Source organism: Biomphalaria glabrata, chromosome 13, assembly GCF_947242115.1.
Source record: "Biomphalaria glabrata chromosome 13, xgBioGlab47.1, whole genome shotgun sequence".
Lineage (NCBI taxonomy): Eukaryota > Metazoa > Mollusca > Gastropoda > Planorbidae > Biomphalaria > Biomphalaria glabrata.
Window position 1 is genome coordinate 28,137,249 of NC_074723.1, and position 19,785 is coordinate 28,157,033.

The following is a 19,785-nucleotide window of genomic DNA, read 5'->3' on the forward strand; positions in this document are numbered from 1 at the left end:
TTCATTTTGTTTATTTTAGGTGAGATTTTAATACTAAATCATCACTTACCACAGCACAGCCGAGGCAGTTTTGAGTTAAAAACCCTCTACCAGGGGGTTTTAAGTTTAAATCCCTCTACCAGGGTGTTTTGAGATTTTAAAAACCCCTATCAGGGGGTTTTGAGATACAAATCCCTCTACCAGGGGGCTTTGAGTTTAATCGCCCTACAGAAGGTTTTGAATTTTAAACTCCCTACCAGAGGTTTTTGCAGTTAAATCCCCCTCTTCTATAAAACAAAACAAAAAAAATGCAAACAACAATCCCCAAATTCCAACAGCACAGTTGAGGAAGATTTTGATTTTAAAACCCCCTCCAAAATTTACGATAACCCCATCTTCAATATAAAAAAGCAAATTACACACTCAAAATTCTATGAGCGTAGCCAAAGGGGTTTTGAGTTTAACCCCCCTCCCCCTTCCAGTTGGGGTTTGAAGCTAAAAAGTACCTCTTCAATATAAAAAAAAAGCAAGTTACACACTATAAAATCTATGAGTGTAGCCAAAGGGGTTTTGAGTTTAAATCCCCCTCCTCCAGATGGCTTTTTCTTTAAAGTTTAAAACCCCTCCAGATGGTTTTGAGTTTAAAATTCCCCTAAAGAGCGTTTAGAGTTGAAAACCTCTCTCTTCAATATTATTTTAAAGCAAACTACAGTCACCAAATTCTATGATCATAGCTATATGGAGTTTTGAATTAAAAAAAAACAAAAAAAAAACAGAGATTTTTTAGTTTAAAACCCCTCAAAAAATGATTTGACGAAAAAACTTTCCTTTTCGATATAAAATCTAAAGCGAAATACAGGCATGTAATTCCAAGAGCGTAGTCAAGAAAGGTTACAAATTTCTACCAGTGGCTTGGGCTCCATTAATTAAGTGTGAATAGTCTTCTGCCGAAATTGAAAATCATTAAATGTGTCTCAACAAAGATGGCTAAGACAGATTTTAGGAGTCAGTCATAGAGATCGGGTCTAAATCAAAGAAATCATATGCCGAACTGTCGAATCCTTAGTAAGGTTGTGACAGAGCGTCGCATGAGGTTTTGCGGGACATGTTTTCCGACAAAATGAATTACGCAAAATAAGAGTTGCGGAAACAGCTTGCCGGAAAATGCGCCGAACGGTCTAAGTCAGTAAGAATAGCACATTAGGTTTTTGAAAAAAAAATTTTAATAGCAAGATAATGCACTGTAGACATGGGCGTAGCCAGGATTTTGTTTCGGGGGGGGGGGGGATTTTTTTCTCCCCCCCCCCTGCCCCCCCTCGCGAAAAAAAATATTTGTATATATGTATGTGTGTGTGTGTTCATAATCTTTATTACATTCTGACCCTTCATTCTTTTGGAACACGTTTATTGTGCCCTAGAATAGGTTCTTCCTGGAGTTAGTGAAAAAATTGTTGACTCCCCGCCATTGCCAGCAAGGGGCTCTGGGGGAGCTCTTGGAGCTCACCCTAGAGCGGGGCGGAGCCAAGCACTATTTCTGGCATAGAATGTCAACAAAATGCATATTCTGAGGTATCTACAATGCATATTCCTGCTATTAAAAAGTCTTATTTCAAAAATTTATGTGCTATTTTTACTGACTAAGACCCTGCCGCGCCGTTCGGCGCATTTGCCGTCAAGCTGTTTCCATAAAAATCTGTCACTGGTAATTTCTGAAGTCTCCTCCCACCTGCTCCGAGGACCTCCATGAATGTGTGGCGCCAAGTTGTACTAGGATGTCATCGCAACTCTTATTATGCGTAATTTATTTTGTCGGAGAACATGTCCCGCAAACCTCATTCGACGCTCTGTCACAATTTTACTAAGGGGTCAACGCTTTAGAGTAATATTGAAGATAGAGGTTTTCTACCTCAAAACGCTCTGTAGGGGGATTTTAAACTCAAAACTATCAGGAGGAAAGGAGTTTAAACTCAAAACCCCCAATTCGTTTGGTTACGCTCAAATAATTTTAGAGTGTAATTTGCTTTTTTTTTTTATATTGAAGAGGTATTTTTTAGCATCAAACCCTTGTGAAGGGGGATATGAACTCAAAACCCCTTTTGGCAACCCTCATAGCATTTTGAGTGCGTAATTTGCTTTTTTTTTTTACATTGATGATGTATTTTTTAACTTTAAACCCCGCTAGCGGGGTTTAAACTCAAAACCCATATGGCTACGCTCTTAGATTTTAGAGCGTGTAATTTGTTGGGTTTTTTTTATTGAAGCTGTATTTTTTAGCTTCAAACTCCACTGGAGGGGAGTTTAAACTTAAAACTGAGTCAGAACCCATTTAGCTACGCTAATATCATTTTGAGTGCATAATTTGATTTTTTTTCATATTGAAGAGGGGGTCTATCGTAAATTTTGGAGGGGGTTTTAAAATCAAAATCTTCCTTAACTGTGCACTTGGAATTTGGGGATTATCGTTTGCATTTTTTGAGTGTTTGTTTTATAGAAGAGGGGGATTTAACTGCAAAAACCCCTGGTAGAGGGGTTTCAAACTCAAAACCCCCTGTTAGGGGTTTTAAACTCAAAACCCCCTGGTAGGGGTATTAAACTCTAAACCCCCAGGTAGTGGTTTTAAACTCAAAACCCCTTTAGCTGTGCTGGGGCAAGTGATAGTTTAGTATTAAAATCTCACCTAAAATTAACAAAATCAAAGCAAAAAACATGTCACTAAAGTCCGTCTTCCCCCCCCCCCCCGTGGTAAGGGGTTTCAAACTCAAAACCCCATTGTAGGGGTTTTAAACTCAAAACTCCTTTGGCTGCGCTGGGGCAAGTGATGGTTTAGTATTAAAATCTCACCTAAAATAAAGAAAATCAAAGCAAAAAATCAGTCACTAATGTCCGTCTCCGAGGGGGGGGATTTCATTTCGGGGGGGGGGGTTTGAACCCCAAACCCCCCCCCTGGCTACGCCCATGACTGTAGATACCTCAGAATATGCATTTTGTTGGCTTTCAATACCAGAAATAGTGCTCGGCGGCGGGGCTTCGCCCCGCGCTGGGGGAGAGCTGCGAACTCTCCCCAGGCCCCCTTGCCAGCAAGGGAGGGGAGTCTACAATAAACAATAAACGTCTTCCGAAAGGGTCAGAATGTAACAAAGATTAATTATGTACACACGCACATATATTTTTTTTTTCGCGGGGGGGGGGGGGGGGAGAGCCGAAAAAAAAATCCTGGCTACGCCTATGACTAGTATAGAAGTATAGACAGTATAGACAGCATGCATAGATGATAGACTGACTAGTTTAATAGTAGTAAAAGTATGAAAAGTATTAGACCTAGTTATTACAAATATTAGTCATATTAGATCTATCAATATTAGTGACAATTACTAGTGAATACATACAACTATACAGAATTAAATGAATTATTCTGACTTACTCACTTGGTGGACTTCACTTACTGAAACTGAAAGTTACTGTGTATAATATTCAATTTATTGAAGCAAAGGTGAAAATGATTTTTCAACCTTTAGAATTTATCCCTTGCCTTGGCCTATCGTACTATGAACATTAGAGCACGTTCTGCTCATTTTCTTTGACTTTTTTTGACTAAAAACTAATTCAAACAATTTGAATCGATAAGACGACCGCCATACATTAATAAAGAAGCCATGTCAACAAACATAGATCCACATCACAAACCTATATATATTTGCCTATGTCTATGATTATGAAACAAAGGCAAAATAATGGGAATGTGGCAGTTTTGTACTTTTCAAAACTAAAGATCAAAGTTATATATTGGCTGAAATGTTAGTCCTAGAATTTATAGCTCAATTCTCACATAGATATAGTACATAAAACATATTTGACTTCCCCCAAATAAAAATAACTTCCTACTTCCAGCCTATATTTATTTATGTCTATGGTGATACTATGTACAATTATATGATTCCAACGACCTATTTTTCAAAACACAAAGTTTAGTCGAAAATATGCATCCATGGATATATTATACCCAGATTGGACATTCCAAAAAAATATGAAAAAATGAAAAAAAAATGAAACAATGCGTTGTTTTGTTAAGTAGTTATCTCTATAATATAGTAGAAAGTCAGGCATATGTATGTATGTTACGAATAGAAATCAAAACCGTATGATCAGTCTTAATAAAACTTAGAATAAATGTTCCTTGGGTACTAACTGGGACTTAGTGTATGTATTGTAATCCTAAAACAAACTTAAGACCCTCAAAAAAATAAAGTTGACCAATTCTATGAAATTCATTATAATTTCATCGATCTAGGCCATGTTTACAATGTATACATTGAAAGGATCTATATCTAGATTTTTAAAACTACGTTACAACTGTGCAGACAGTTTTTTACTTACACACATGAAAATACAAAAATAAAGTCTATTGATTTCTTTATTTAATAAAATTAACGTTGAAATTTGTAATTCAAAAGCATTTTTACAAATATTCGTTCTTTATATCTGTGAATTTAGAATTTCTGACGTACATTCTTTCATTAGACATTACCCGAAACGTTACACATCTCTCTTTTCCTAGGTCTATAACTCTAATTCATCTCTAAGATGATAGAACTTCTCTTCGCAAAAATAGTATTATACTTTAACACATGGACATACTAATTATAGTCCATTCATTTCATATGTTTGTCAAATTAACATTGAAATTTTTTTATTAACTATTTTTCATACATTCTTTCGCTGTAGCTGCAATGCCGTGTTAACAATCATTCCATTTATGAGTCGCGTAAATCTTATAAATAAAGGACACGCACGCGCAGAGACGAACAATATTTAACTCTAGATTAGTCTAGATCTAGATCTATCTCTAACTCAAGATCTAGATATAATTCAAAGATGATAGATCTACTTTATACTTTAACACATAAACATACAAAATTAAGCCTTAAGTTCATTTCAAATTTTAATTAAATATATCTGGGCCTACAAGCAAATATTTTCATTTGAAAAAATGGATTTAAGTCGATTAGCTATTTTGATAGCTCCATTTATAGGCTACTATTTTTACATTCCCGCATTCCTCATTCGCTGTACTTATAAAATTATTACAAAACACTCTCAGTGACTATATCAAAAGTGATACGCAAATTAAGACCCGCGGGTAACATATGGCTAGTCTATACTATAAAGTAGAAAGTAAGGCGTATGTATGTATGTTACGAATAAAAAATCAAACCGTTTGACCAATCTTAATAAAACTTGGCATAAATGTTCCTTGGGTATTAACTGGAACCGTGACATATGTATAGTAGCCCTGAAACAAACTTAAGACCCTCAAAAAAAAATGTACATATCTCTGAAAGTATCACTCATTGGCCTCCTTCAGTCGTGAAACGACTATGTATCATTTCTTTTTCATATGGCTGTGGAACCCTATTTTGGAGAGACACTCTCGTCCACATATATTGCATGTCAAGGTTGATTTCGCATTGTGGTAGAGGAGCTGGCCATTTTCCGTGTGGCACGCTTTTCTTCTAGAATCGAGGGCGATGTTTCCTCGCTTTCTATAGCTTTCTTGGTCATCGTCTCTCTCCAACTAGTGCGGTCTAAGCCCAAAGGTCAGTATCAATGTTTACTGATTTTAAATCCCTTTTTATCACATTAATGTAACAGAGGTGGTGGCGACCAGTTTTTCTAGAGCCAGCCGCAAGTTGTCCTTAAAGAATGATTTTTGGGATGCGATTGTCCTTCATCCGGAGAACATGTCCGAGCCAGAGCTGGTGGCGTTGTCTGAGGACCGTAAGATGCTGTGAAGGCCCGTTTGTGACAAGTCAAAAGCTTGCTGTCAAAGTCACTCAATTTTATCACAGCATTAATTATTATTATTTATTATTTTTTTACTTTATTTTAATCATTTCTCATTTTAGTCCCTTTTTCCCTACCAACCCTAACCTTTTCCTCTACCCGCTAGACTTTGTCCACCACCTTGGAGATAACTAGGCCACGGCTTTCACTTATCTCCCCTTGATCGGGGAAAGATAAACGCACAGCCTCTTTTTCTTACCCGCCGGATGTCTGACGGTCGCAGTTGACTCCACCTTGGGTGGAATACAAACCACTCTTTCTTACCCCCACCCCCTCTCACACGTCTCTCGTTGAACAAAGAAATCACTCGGATCAACACGCCCCTCGACACTCCAAGGTCCAACTCTTATCTCGAGTCAAATTCACCCACGTGAGAGATAATCTTTAGCCTAGGACATTTCCTGTTTCCGTCTACCTCTCCCGGACCTTTATAAGTTAGACTCAGTCAAACCAGACCCTCTCATTTCTCTCTCGATGGCAATCGAGTCTGGACTATTTCATTTATTCTTACTCTTAGAAGAATACCTTGTGGTAAGCCGAACTTAATCACAGTTCCATCTTAATTACTATGTGTATATTTCTAACTGGATATTATCATGTGTATTTTATGATTTCATTTATATGTATTTCTCACAGTCGTAAGCAGAAAACATAAACATGGCATATGTATATATTTATGTATTGCATTAATCTATTAATGCTACGTTGCTCAATTGATCGTAGATGCAACCATGTATATATTTGTACATCTTATTTTATTTCCTTTATCTCGGCTGACCACCTTGATAATCTTACTAGCGCACTAATACTGCGCTTAGAAAAGAGATGTGAATCATCTCCCCCTTTACTCATTTTACTTTGACGAGAATTGCGCCCCTTGGACGGACACTCTCCATTCAAGCGCACTCCATTGTTCTCGGCCGACGGTCGTATGTTAACAAAGCGTCATGGTCGCTGACCACCGCCCATTTCTCCCCCCCCCCTTTTCTCTTCCAACTTGTGTTGTTTATTTGAGATTATTATTTCCCCTTTTATGTACATTTTTATATTGCTACTATCAGCCATCTATTTTCCCAATCCCATTTGTCATCATCTCCTCATTGTGCTTGTGACAAGTCAAAAACTCGCTGTCAGAGTCACTCAAATTTATCACAGCATTAATTATTATTTTTCATTATTTATTTATTTTATTTTAATTATTTCCCCATCCTACCCCTAAATTATTCACCCGCCACACCTTTTCCGCTCCAGGCTAGACTTAGTTGACCACATTGGAGATAGTTAAGGCGCGTCCTTTCATTTATCTTCCCTTGACCGGGGCAAAGATACACACAGACTCTTTGATCTTATCGGCAGGATGTCTGACAGCCGCAGTGGACACCACCTTGTGTGGAATGCAAGTCACTCCTCCCCCCCCCCTTTCTCCTACGTCTCTCTTTAATCTAGGAGACCACGAGGACAAACACGCCCATTGACCTTCCCAATGTGCGACTCCCATCTCAAGTCTAAGTCACACACGTGTGAGATAATCCTTAGCCTAGGACATTTCCTGTTTCCGCCCACATTCTCCAGGCCTGTATATAAGGTAAATTAATCAAGTCAGACTCTATCTCCTTTCTCATTATATCTGAGCAATCGAGTCTGGACTACTTCATTTACTCTCACTCCTAGAGGAATACCTGGTGGTAAGCCGAACTTAATCACAAGTTCCATTTTAATTACTTTTGTGCTATTTCCATTGGAAATTATCATGTGTATTTTGCTCAGTTCATTTATATTTAATTAGTTCATTGTGTATTTCTCACTGGCGTAAGTAGAAAACATAAACATGTCCTATGTATTTATTTATGTATTGCATTAATCTATTAATGCTAAGTTGCTCAATTGATCTTTGATGCAACCATGTATATATTTGTACATCGTATTTTATTTCCCTTATCTCGGTTGGCCGCCTTGATAATTTTACTAGCGCAATAATACTGCGTCTAGAAAAGAGATATGAGTTATCTCCCCTGTATTGAATTATCTCCCCTGTAGTCATTTCACTCTAACGAGAGTTGCGCCGCTTGAACGGACACCTTCTCCATTCAAGCGCGCTCCATTGTTCTCGACCCACGGTCATATGTAAACAAACCGTCTTGGTCGCTGACCACCGCCCAATTCACCCCCTCCTCTCTTTCTCTATCCACCTGTGTTATTTATTTGAGATTATTATTTCCCCTTTTTATGTACATTTTTATATTATTACTTTCCCTTTTATGTACCTTTTTATATTGCTACAATCAGCCAGTTTTTTTCCAAATCCCATTTGTCATCATCTCCCCATTGTGCTCTAAAGCAATTTTACCAATCTGACGAATGCACCTCAGTCGAGGGCATCGATAAGATGCATGAGAGACATGTCCTAACTTGTCGTTGTTTATTCGCAGCCTCCCTCAGGTGTCTGCCTATTTGCCTTTCTAATATCGACTGCCTATTGAGCATCGCCAAGTTGCTATTTGTTTGGATCACCTGCCTATTTGTTATTGAGTATCATCTCCTGCCTACTGGGATTTACTCAACTATTTATCGGATCACTTGCCTACTTATTTCCCATCAATCAACTTCTTTATTTGGTGCTATCCAGCACTGCGATCTACTACTTGGCGCTATCGGCTCTACTTGCCTGCCTGTTCGACAGCCCACCTGTCAACCTATTAGGTATGACGTCCCTATAGACTACGCGTCTGTGCAAGACGTCTGTGACAGGTTGGGGAATCTGATGTGTGTTTCGCGCGTTTAATGTCTAGGGGATGATTATTTTTAAAATTATCACACACCAACCCGTCAGCATATAAATCGGGAGCAGGCACGCAACGAGACAAGCAATGAAAGAAAGATACAAAGTTAAAAGTGGAAAATATTTATTTACATAAATATTTACATATATGAATAAAAAGGGGGAGGGTTTGCATCTATCTCTATTCAATACTATATTTAATCATCACTCTTGCACTTAATAAGAGAGTATGTCACTTTGTCTTCTGAACTTAGCTGGTTGTCCTATTGATGTCGCAGCTGGCTGTGTCCTAGCTTGAGGTTCTGCAGCTGGAGGTGGCGCTCTAGCGGACAGAGGGACGCCGGTGATTCAGTTCTTGTGGAGTCTCAATCCAAAGTTCTGATATCTGTAGTGGGCACAGTAGGGAGGGTGGCCGGCTTCCGTGGGCACAAGTGTACTGCGGGCAGAGCGGATCTGCCGTGGGCAGCGTAGTTAGCAGGATATGTCCAGTGAGTTGCGGAGGGTTTAGCGTAGCTATGACGTCTCGCACAGATCTGGGTCTATAGGGACGTCGAACCTAATAAGTTGACAGGTGGGCTGTCGAATAGGCGGGCAAGTAGAGCCGATAGAAACAAGTAGTAGAGTTGAGTAGATCCACGTAGATAGTAGAAGATACTCAACAGCTAATAGGCAGTTGACTAGGCAGACAATGCCAAATGAATAGGCATGTAAATAGGCAGACACCTGAGGGAGGCTGCGGATAAATACAGACAAGTTAGGACATGTCTCCCATGCATCTTATCGATGCCCTCGACTGAGGTGCATTCGTCAGATAGGTGAAGTTGCTTTAGAGCACAATGGGTATATGATGACAAAACGGATATGGAAAACATATGGGTGATAGTAGCAATACAAAACGTACATAAAAGGGGAAATAATAATATAAAAAATGTACATACAAGGGGAAATAATAATCTCAAATAAATAACACAGGTGGATAGAGAACGAGATGGGGGGGCGGTGAATTGGGCGGTGGTCAGCGACCAAGAAGGTTTGTTTACATATGACCGTCGAGAACAATGGAGCGCGCTTGAATGGAGAAGGTGTCCGTTTAAGCGGCGCAACTCTCGTTAGAGTGAAATGACTACAATGAACACAAGTAGGAAGAGAAAAAAAGGGTGGGGGAATTCGCGATAGTCAGCGACCACTACGGTTTGTTTACATACGACCGTCGGCCGAGAACAATGGAGCGCGCTTGAATGGAGAGGGTGTCCGTTCAAGGGGCGCAACTCTCGTTTTAGTAAAATGACTACAGGGGAGATAATTCACTACAGGGGAGATAATTCATATCTCTTTTCTAGACGCAGTATTAGTGCGCTAGTAAAATTATCAAGGCGGTCAGACGAGATAAATGAAATAAAATAAGATGTAAAAATATATACATGGTTGCATCAACGATCAATCGAGCAACGTAGCATTAATAGATTAATGAAATACATAAATATATACATATGCCATGTTTATGTTTCTTACTTACGACAGTGAGAAATACACAATGCACTAATTAAATATAAATGAAATAATAAAATGCATATGATAATATCCAGTGAGGAATATTCACAAAGTAATTAAGATGGAACTTGTGATTAAGTTCGGCTTACCACCAGGTATTGTTCTAAGAGAAAGAATAAATGAAGCAGTCCAGACTCGATAGCTCAGCTCGAACGAGAAAATGAGAGGGTCTGGCTTGATTTAATTTACCTTATAAAGGCCTGGGAAATGTGGGCGGAAACAGGAAATGTCCTAGGCTAAGAATTATCTTACACGTGGTTGAATTAGACTTTAGATTGGAGTCGCACCTTGGAGAGTCGAGAGGCGTGTTGACTCGAGTAATCACTTTGATCAAAGAGAGATGTGGGAGGAAGGGGGGGGGAAGAAAGATCGACTTGCATTCCACCAAAGGTGGTGTCAACTGCGACTGTCAGACATCCGGCGGGTAAGATAAAAGAGATTGTGTGTTTACCTTTTCCCGATCAAGGGCAGATAAATGAAAGGACGCCAAGGTGGTGGACCAAGTCTAGCCTGAAGAGGCAAAGGTGGGGCGGGTGGAGAAATTGGGGATAGAACGGGGAAAGAATTAAAATAAAATAAATAAATAAATAATAATAAAATATAATTAATGCTGTGATAAGTATGAGTGAATCTGACATCAAGCCTTTGACTTGTCACAACTTCATAGCTCGGCCAGATCTCCGCAACTCACTTGACTTATCCTGTTAACTACGCTGCCCCGCTCTGCCCGCAGTACACTTGTGCCCACGGAAGCCGGCCACCCTCCCTACTGTGTCCACTACAGATATCAGAACTTTGGATTGAGACTCCACAAGAACTGAATCACCGGCGTCCTTCTGTCCGCTAGAGCGCCACCTCCAGCTGCAGAACCTCAAGCTAGGACACAGCCAGCTGCGACATCAATAGGACAACCAGCTAAGTTCAGAAGACAAAGTGACATACTCTCTTAATAAGTGCAAGAGTAATGATTAAATATAGTATTGATTAGAGATAGATGCAAACCCTTCCCCTTTTTATTCTTCTATGTAAATATTTATGTAAATAAATATTCTTCAATTTTAACTTTGTATCTGTCTTTCATTGCTTGTCTCGTTGCGTGCCTTCTCCCGATTTATATGCTGACGGGTCGGTGTGTGATAGCTTCAAAAATAATCATCACCTAGACATTAAACAAGCCAAACACACGTCACACGCGAAAACCTGTCACACCGTTCTTGCGAGGATCTCAGTATTACACACTTGTTCTTTCCATGTTATTTTAAGATCCTTCGAAGGCAGATCAAGTGGAATGAATTTAGTTTCGTCTCTTGTTTTGTGTAGGTTGTCCACGACTTACTGCCATACAGTAGTGTGCTAAGAACGTATGCCCAGTAGAACTCTATTTCGGTCGCTGTTGTGAGCTTCTGGTTTTCCCAAACTCTTGATTGGAGTCTAGCGAAGGTTGATGCGGCTTTTCCAATGCGTTTTTTGATCTCCTCTTCTAGTGACAGGTCACCTTGAATTGTAGACCCAAGGTAGCATAATTCGTTTACGGCATCTAGCTTGTTATCGTCTATGAGTACATTTGGTGGTGCTGTTGCAGATGGTCCCATAACATTAGTTTTCTTTGTGCTAATGGTTAGGCCGTACTCTTTGCAAGCCTTAGAGAAGTAGCTCATTAATCACTGAAGCTTTTCTTGTGAGTGTGTTACTACCGCTGCGTCGTCCGCGAAGAGCATATCTCTTATCTTATCTTATATAATACAGACGTTACTTTAAAAAAAGATGATGATTACGTCCTACGCCTCATGCATTTAGTCATGCATATTAACCAATGACTTAAATTCTTCCAAGTCACAGGTTTCCTGGCTAGCTCAGGCAACCCATTCCATGCTCTAATAGCACTAGGGAAGAAGGAGTATTTGTACAAATTTGTCCTAGTATATGGGACGAGGAATGTACCTTTATCTTTGTGTCTTTCAGAGTATTTTATTAAATTTTGTTTTTGTATTTGAAGATTATGGTTCAGTGTTTTATGTATAATTGCTACTTTACTTTTGAGTCTTGTGTCCTGAAGGCTTTCTAAATTTAGTGATTTTACTAAAGGTGTTACTCTGGTTAAATGTGAATATTCGTTTGTTATGAATCTCACTGCTCTATTTTGTGTCTGTTCCAGTTTCTTAATGTTTTCTTGAGTTGAGGGGTCCCAAACGGAGGATGCATATTCAATTATGAGCCTAACCAAGGTTAAATAACATTTTAGTTTTATGTTCTTATTTGATTTATAGAAATTTCTTTTAATAAACCCTACTGCTTTGTTTGATTTTTTTTTTATAGTTTCATCAATATGTGGATTCCATGTCAGTTTTTCATTTATTATAACACCTAGGTATTTTGCGTTTTAAGTCTGTGTCTCTTATGAGGGTGGTTCTGGTTTTAGTTTTAGCCCTCAGTCTGGCAATATTTAGAAGTTTGCGCTCGAATCTGGAATGAAGATATATGTCTTCGGTGGATTTGTCAAACGCGTGGTGGATTAGCATTGAAAAGAGTATTCCAAAGAGTGTTGGGGCCAGGACACATCCTTGTTTGACTCCGCTGTTTATATTGAAACTTTTGGAACCGGAGCCGTTGAATTGCACTGTACCCATCATATTTTGGACCACAAGAAGTCCCTCTGTACTGTCATACCGGCGTTCGCAAGGACATCGCTGTTTGTATTGCGGTCCTGCCACCGTATGTCCATGATGGAGCGCAAGTATCTTTGGTGAAAGCGCTCAAGAAGTCTTAGTTGTTTTTTATATAGTGTCCATGTCTCAGAGCCATATAGAAGCGTTGAGAGAACCACCGCCTTGTAGACATTGATTTTGTAGGCAAGCGGAGATATTTGTTATTCCAGACTCTCGCCTGAAGGCTTCCAAAAGCGCTTCTAGCCCTGGCTAGCCGGTTATCAACTTCCCTTTCATTTGACACTATACTACCTAGATATGTGAAGTGTTCTACCACGTTAAGGGGCTGTACGTTTATTGTGATCTTTGGGGCTGAGTATGTTTCATAACATACATACATACATACATACATACATACATACATACATACATACATACATACATACATACATACATACATACGCCTTACTTTCTACTTTTTAATATTTTTTTTTTTGGGTGAGGAGGAGAAAAAATTCACTACCACCCCCGAAAAAATCCTGACCACAACATATATATCATGCTATTTGTGAGCTGGTTAAGATGGTAATGCCCGGACCGATTTCGATACCCAGTCCGCCCTGGAAGTTAACTTAAATGACCGCGTGTTAGGTCCGTAAAAGATTCTTTGTTTAAACTTAGTTACATTTTATTGGATGTATTTGTTTGGAGCCCTAGTTAGAATGAGTTACTTTGTTTGTTGTACCGCTTCTCTGAAGGCTTTCAGCATAGACCCAACCACCTGGGAGACAGAGGCACATGACAGAGCATCGTGGCGTCGCGCTGTGAAAAATGGCGCACAGGTTGCTGAGGAAAAAAAAACAACGCTGTTAGAAGAAAAACGCCAGAGAAGAAAAGCAAGGCCAATGACATTAACTCCAGCTGGAATAACCTCCCAAGTGTGCGGCCGAACATTCCGGGCTCACATAGGTCTCACCAGCCACATGAGGAGGCATAAAACCCCAGTGCAAAGCCCTCAGCCCCCTGGATGACAAAGTGGTCATCATGGAACCACGATGGACGAACTATATATATATTTATGAGGTTGTAGTTACTATTTTTAGTCTCAGAGTAGAGGACGAGTTTTGAGTTTATTTCTTGTAGGGTGCCAATGTTGTGTTACTGGGAGCCAAATTTAGATGACGACGGATACTGACTAGTCCTAGATTCGTAGTAGGATTGGAATCTTAAGCAGTAAGATATGAATCGTTTGTGACGATCTTTATTGATCACAATATAGTTCTACTGTTTTAAACAACCTGGTGGCCAGACAGATGGAGCTAGTGCTGTGTGTTTTTAGACTACGACAACCGCATTAGTCTAGCGCAGGACCACTGCTAAACCGTTACCAGTGACAGTACACGCTAGTTCGGCAAGGGCCTGTGTCGTAAATATTACGCACGCAAGTCACGGCGAAAGTGATCAACTGGAGTAGTGAAGAAGGATCGAAAAGGCCAGTCGAGACGCTATATAAGAGCGAGTGTGTCAGAATCAAGACTTCACTTCACGTTACCTCGCAAGGTGACCAGTTCGAGGCGAAGTCAGAGCCAGCAAGGCTAGTTTTTTTTTGTACAGTCAAAGTTGGGATGAATTTGAAATTAAACTGTTACTGATACTTTGGAGCCTTGACTTATTAGGTTCTTTAAGTTTGTTGTGTCGTTTGGTGCAGTTTGAAGAGTGCCTGGAATAGTGGAGATCCGTTGCCAACATTATTTTGTTATACCATCATTAACAACCTCTAAATAAAATCTAAATACACATCGTATTAAAAAAGAGAGAGAGAGAGACAGACAGACAGAGAGACAGAGAGAGAGAGAGAGAGAGAGAGAGAGCTTGTCCATGTTCGGCAACGAAGCTATTTAATTACCGAGGACAACATGACCTAAAAACTAATTGGCCGCATTCTTTCACGTTGTCTAAGGGAGTAATTTTCAGATTGTTGGTTACTGAATAGAACTCATGAGGTCACGTGGTTACTGAATAGAACTCATGAGGTCACGTGGTTACTGAATAGAACTCATGAGGTCACGTGGTTACTGAATAGAACTCATGAGGTCACGTGGTTACTGAATAGAACTCATGAGGTCACGTTGGTTACTGAATAGAACTCATGAGGTCACGTGGTTACTGAATAGAACTCATGAGGTCACGTTGGTTACTGAATAGAACTCATGAGGTCACGTGGTTACTGAATAGAACTCATGAGGTCACGTGGTTACTGAATAGAACTCATGAGGTCACGTGGTTACTGAATAGAACTCATGAGGTCACGTGGTTACTGAATAGAACTCATGAGGTCACGTTGGTTACTGAATAGAACTCATGAGGTCACGTGGTTACTGAATAGAACTCATGAGGTCACGTTGGTTACTGAATAGAACTCATGAGGTCACGTGGTTACTGAATAGAACTCATGAGGTCACGTGGTTACTGAATAGAACTCATGAGGTCACGTGGTTACTGAATAGAACTCATGAGGTCACGTGGTAGCGCAATATAAATTCTGTCCTTAAAAAAATTACAATTAAATGCTTTACGTTCCTCCCCCCCCCCTCCGGCACAAAAAAACTATATATGTGTGGGTGTAAATAATGAATAATGAATCTTTATATTACGGGTTTATTTGTGTTACGACACAAGACTCTTCGAAATAATAATAGACTCTCAGGTTATTACTCTATAAATACTTTAATATTACAACAAGTTATGTAAATACGAACATTTCATTTCTCTTCCTGTCAATTTCTGCCGGCTTCCCTTTTTCAACATCACTTCCATTCATTACACAAATTCGCACCATTATTCATGCACACCGTGCTGCGCTACGACCGTAACACCCCCCTTGTTTGCCAAGTTCGATGTACATCGAACGTCTTTTAAATATCAAATAAAATTATAAATCACTGTTCAATATAATTATATTATCTTCATTAATTCTCATTCTTTAAACCAGGTAAAAGCCAACAACAAAAAACAACAACAACCTCCAACAGCAACATTACATATCACCATTCTCTACATTATTATTTTAGGTTCAAAATTACTTACATCCATCCCAATGTATAATGTCCAGACTTCCCCAACGAACCAATCAGAGTAAATCTCATAATTCACAATTATAAACTATAATTAACTATGTAACTGTAATACTATATTTTACATTTCTAACAATGGTTTCATCAAATTCTCAATATAACACCATATATTAATATCTCGACACCTCACACATGTAACAAAGCTTCGTCAATCCATACAGTCTTCGATTACATATACATGTAGTATGTGTATATTTACAAAATGTTCCAATCTGTTATAGATGTCTATTCATTACACTGCTATTCATTGTGTTCTCACCAAAATGATTTTACTGACATTATTCTTTTGACCAACCAACAGAAACAAAATTGACGTGGCCTAGCTCCTTTCCTTACTTCCATTTCTTTTCCTCCTTAGGTACAACGTGATAATGTGTCAGCTATCACATTGTCTTTCCCTGGTATTGTCCTGACCTCAAAGTTGTAATCCATAATTTGCAATGCCCACCTGGCTATTCTGTTGTTCCCTAGTTTATTTCTATTAATGAAGGCCAAGGGAGCGTGATCCGTCCATAGTTCAAATTTAGCTCCCATTAGGTAGAACCCTAATTTTGTTATACACCATACAATGGCTAGTCCTTCCTTTTCAATGGTGGCATATTTCAACTCAGCTGCGGTCAGTTTTCTACTCACATATAAAACAGGATGTGGGACACCATTCCATTTTTGCATTAGACAGCCTCCTATTGCAATGGCTGATGCATCAGTAGCCAAAATAAATTCCTTAGTATTGTCAGGTAATTTCAAAATCGGTGCCCCAGAAAAGAAAGTTTTAATTATGTCCAGTGCTTCTTGACATTCCTCCGTCCACACTATATTGTTAGGTTTTCCTTTCTTTGTTAAATTTGTTAAGGGTTCAATTATTTCTGAAAAATTTGAGATAAATTTTCTATAAAAGTTGCATAGACCCAAAAGGCTTCTAATTTGCTTCTTTGTCTTTGGTACCTTAATGTCCAATATTTTTGATACAGTTTCTTCTAATGGTGTAATGTACTCATTTTTAATCTTATACCCCAAAAATGAAATTTCACTTAGGCCAATTTTTATTTTTGTTGGTTTCAATGTTAAATTGTTTTCTTTGATAATTTTAAAAACCTCCCCAAGGCTTTGTATATGCTCATCCCATTGCTCACTAAAAATGCATATATCATCTAAATAACAAATTGTGTCTCTTCTATGGCTGAATAATTTGGCCATCATTCTGTTAAACGTAGCTGGAGCATTTACCAAGCCAAAGCTCATCACATTCCATTGATATATGCCCGAAGGTGTCTTAAATGCCGATAATGGTTTAGCTTCTTGTTTTAGAGGTACTTGCCAGTATCCTCTTGACAGATCCAACGTGCTAAAAATCTTTGCATTTTTTAGATTAGTAAACATTTCTTCTGCTTGTGGCATTGGAAATGGGTCAAATTCTGTGACTTTATTCAACTGTCGATAATCCACACACAATCTTAAGTTGCCACACTTTTTTTTAACAAGCACGACTGGTGCAGCCCATGGTGAACTAGATGGTTCTATCACTCCAAGTGTTAGTAGCTCGTCAATTTCCTTCTGTAATGTTTCTCTATGGTGTAATGGGATCGTATATTGTGGCAGTTTATTCGGTACTTTGCCGGTTAACTTGATATCATGTTCTATAATACTTGTTTTCCCAGGTAAATCCGTAAAAATATTCTTATAATCCTCAATTAGTGCCTTGATTTCTTTAGCTCTATCAAGAGAAACTCCATCCACCATGACATCCTTCCATGTTTGCCTACTTTCTGTTGCCACTGTCTCTATTGGTCTAAACCTTTCCTCTGTCTCCGTTTCTTCCGTCACACAGGCACTCATTGTCATTGACTCATCCTTACTCCTTTCTTCACTTCTTTGTCTTGGTGTAAATTCTTTTAACAAATCCACATGAAATATTTTTAACATCGAATCAATGTCTATTTCATAATCCATATCGCTAATTTTCCTTGCTACTTTGTATGGTCCCAGCCAATTTGTGCCCGAAGCATTATTGTTATCCTTATGTAAGACCAAAACATCTTGTCCTACCTCTAATTCCGTCATTTTTCTATGTTCATTCACTCTGGAATGTGTTAATTCATTTCTCTCTAGCATCTGTCTATCCGCTTCTTCACATGCCTTTATAATCTGATTTCTAGTTTCTGTCACAATATCATAACTGTCATTAGTTACTATATGATCATGTGGGATTATCAAATCTTTCAATATTGTCATTGGACCTCGTGGATTTCCTCCATAAATCATTTGAAATGGTGAAAACCCTGTTGTTTCATTACGACTCTCCCTGTATGCAAATAGTATTGACGGTATTGCCATATCCCACTCTTTGGGTTTATCATCCATTACTTTATATAATGATTTCTTTAGATTGACATTAAAACGTTCACAAGTGCTCTGTGGATAATACGAGGTTGTAAACCTTTGCTGGATCCCAAACATGTTCAAGAATGTTGTAGCCAATTGACAGTTGAATTGAGTCCCCCTATCCGACAATATTTCTCTAGGAAATCCAAATCTTGTAAACAACGTATATAATGCTTGTACTATATCTCTGGCTTCAATTTGTTTGAGTGGGATAGCTTCCGGCCATCTGGAGCACACGTCTATCACAGTTAGGATATAACGGTGACCCCTATTTGATACCACTGGCATTGGACCGATTAAATCAATCGCTATTTTACTAAATGGTCTATCTGGTACATCCACCCTTTGGAATGGTGCTTTTATGTTTCTTGCTCCTTTTCTAGAACATAGTTGGCACGAAGTCACATAACTTTTTATGTCCTTATTAATTGATGGCCAATAAAAATTCTGAAATATTCTTAGTTTCATTTTGTGTAGTCCCAGATGTCCTGTGTGTGCTATATCGTGTCCATTTTCCATTACAAGTTGCCTGAATTCTCTGGGTACCACAAACTGGATTACTTTTTTTCCATGCCATTCAATCTCTCTAACAAGAGTTCCTCTTTCTACATAGAATCTTCCTCCTCTACCTCCTTTCTTTGCTAGTTGGCGTAACTCTGGATAATTTTTTTGTTTTGTGATAAATTTTTCTTTGTTAAATCCTATGTCTTTGATTTCAATTGTTTCTGTGTTTTCATGTTGTTCTTCATCTTGCTCTTTTTCCTTAGTTGATAACTCGAACAACTTTGCCAAATCTCCTTCATCCACATCTTTACTACAGGATCGAGTAGTGGCCATTCCACAACAATTTTTCCAAACTGCTATCTCATTTTCCGTGCACTTCTTTATGTTTGGTATATTGCCAATAATCAAATCAATTTGATCATGGTCTATAACACATGCCTCTACGATCCCCGTATAATACGGTGTTTTAATGTTCACTCGGGCCACGGGTAATCGAACTGTTTTACCATCAAACATAATACATGCTTTGTTTTTTCCAGTATATTCATGATCTTCAACCAATTTTCGGTTTATTCCAACAATAGTGCTCCCAGTGTCCCTTATCGTTCTTGCAGCCTTATTTCCTACAAATGTTTGAAAACAATCTAGACTTCCCGAACTCGACAATAACGACAAACTTTGATCTCTTCCATTTCTTCTACCGTCATATCTTCCCTGTCTGTTTCCTTGATATCTTCCTTGATATCTGTAGCTATTATACTGGCCTTGTCTACTATCTATTTGGCTCATTCCTTGTCCTCTAAACCTATTCTGTCCTTCATATCTAAATTTTCTATTGTTGCTATAACTGTCTTGTGTTTCTCTAGCTCTATTAAATGCTACTATTTCTTCAATATCGCTACCTCTGTTTAACTTTTTTTCAGGATGCGCCACTTTGTAAGCCCTTATTAATTTTACAATCTCATCTACA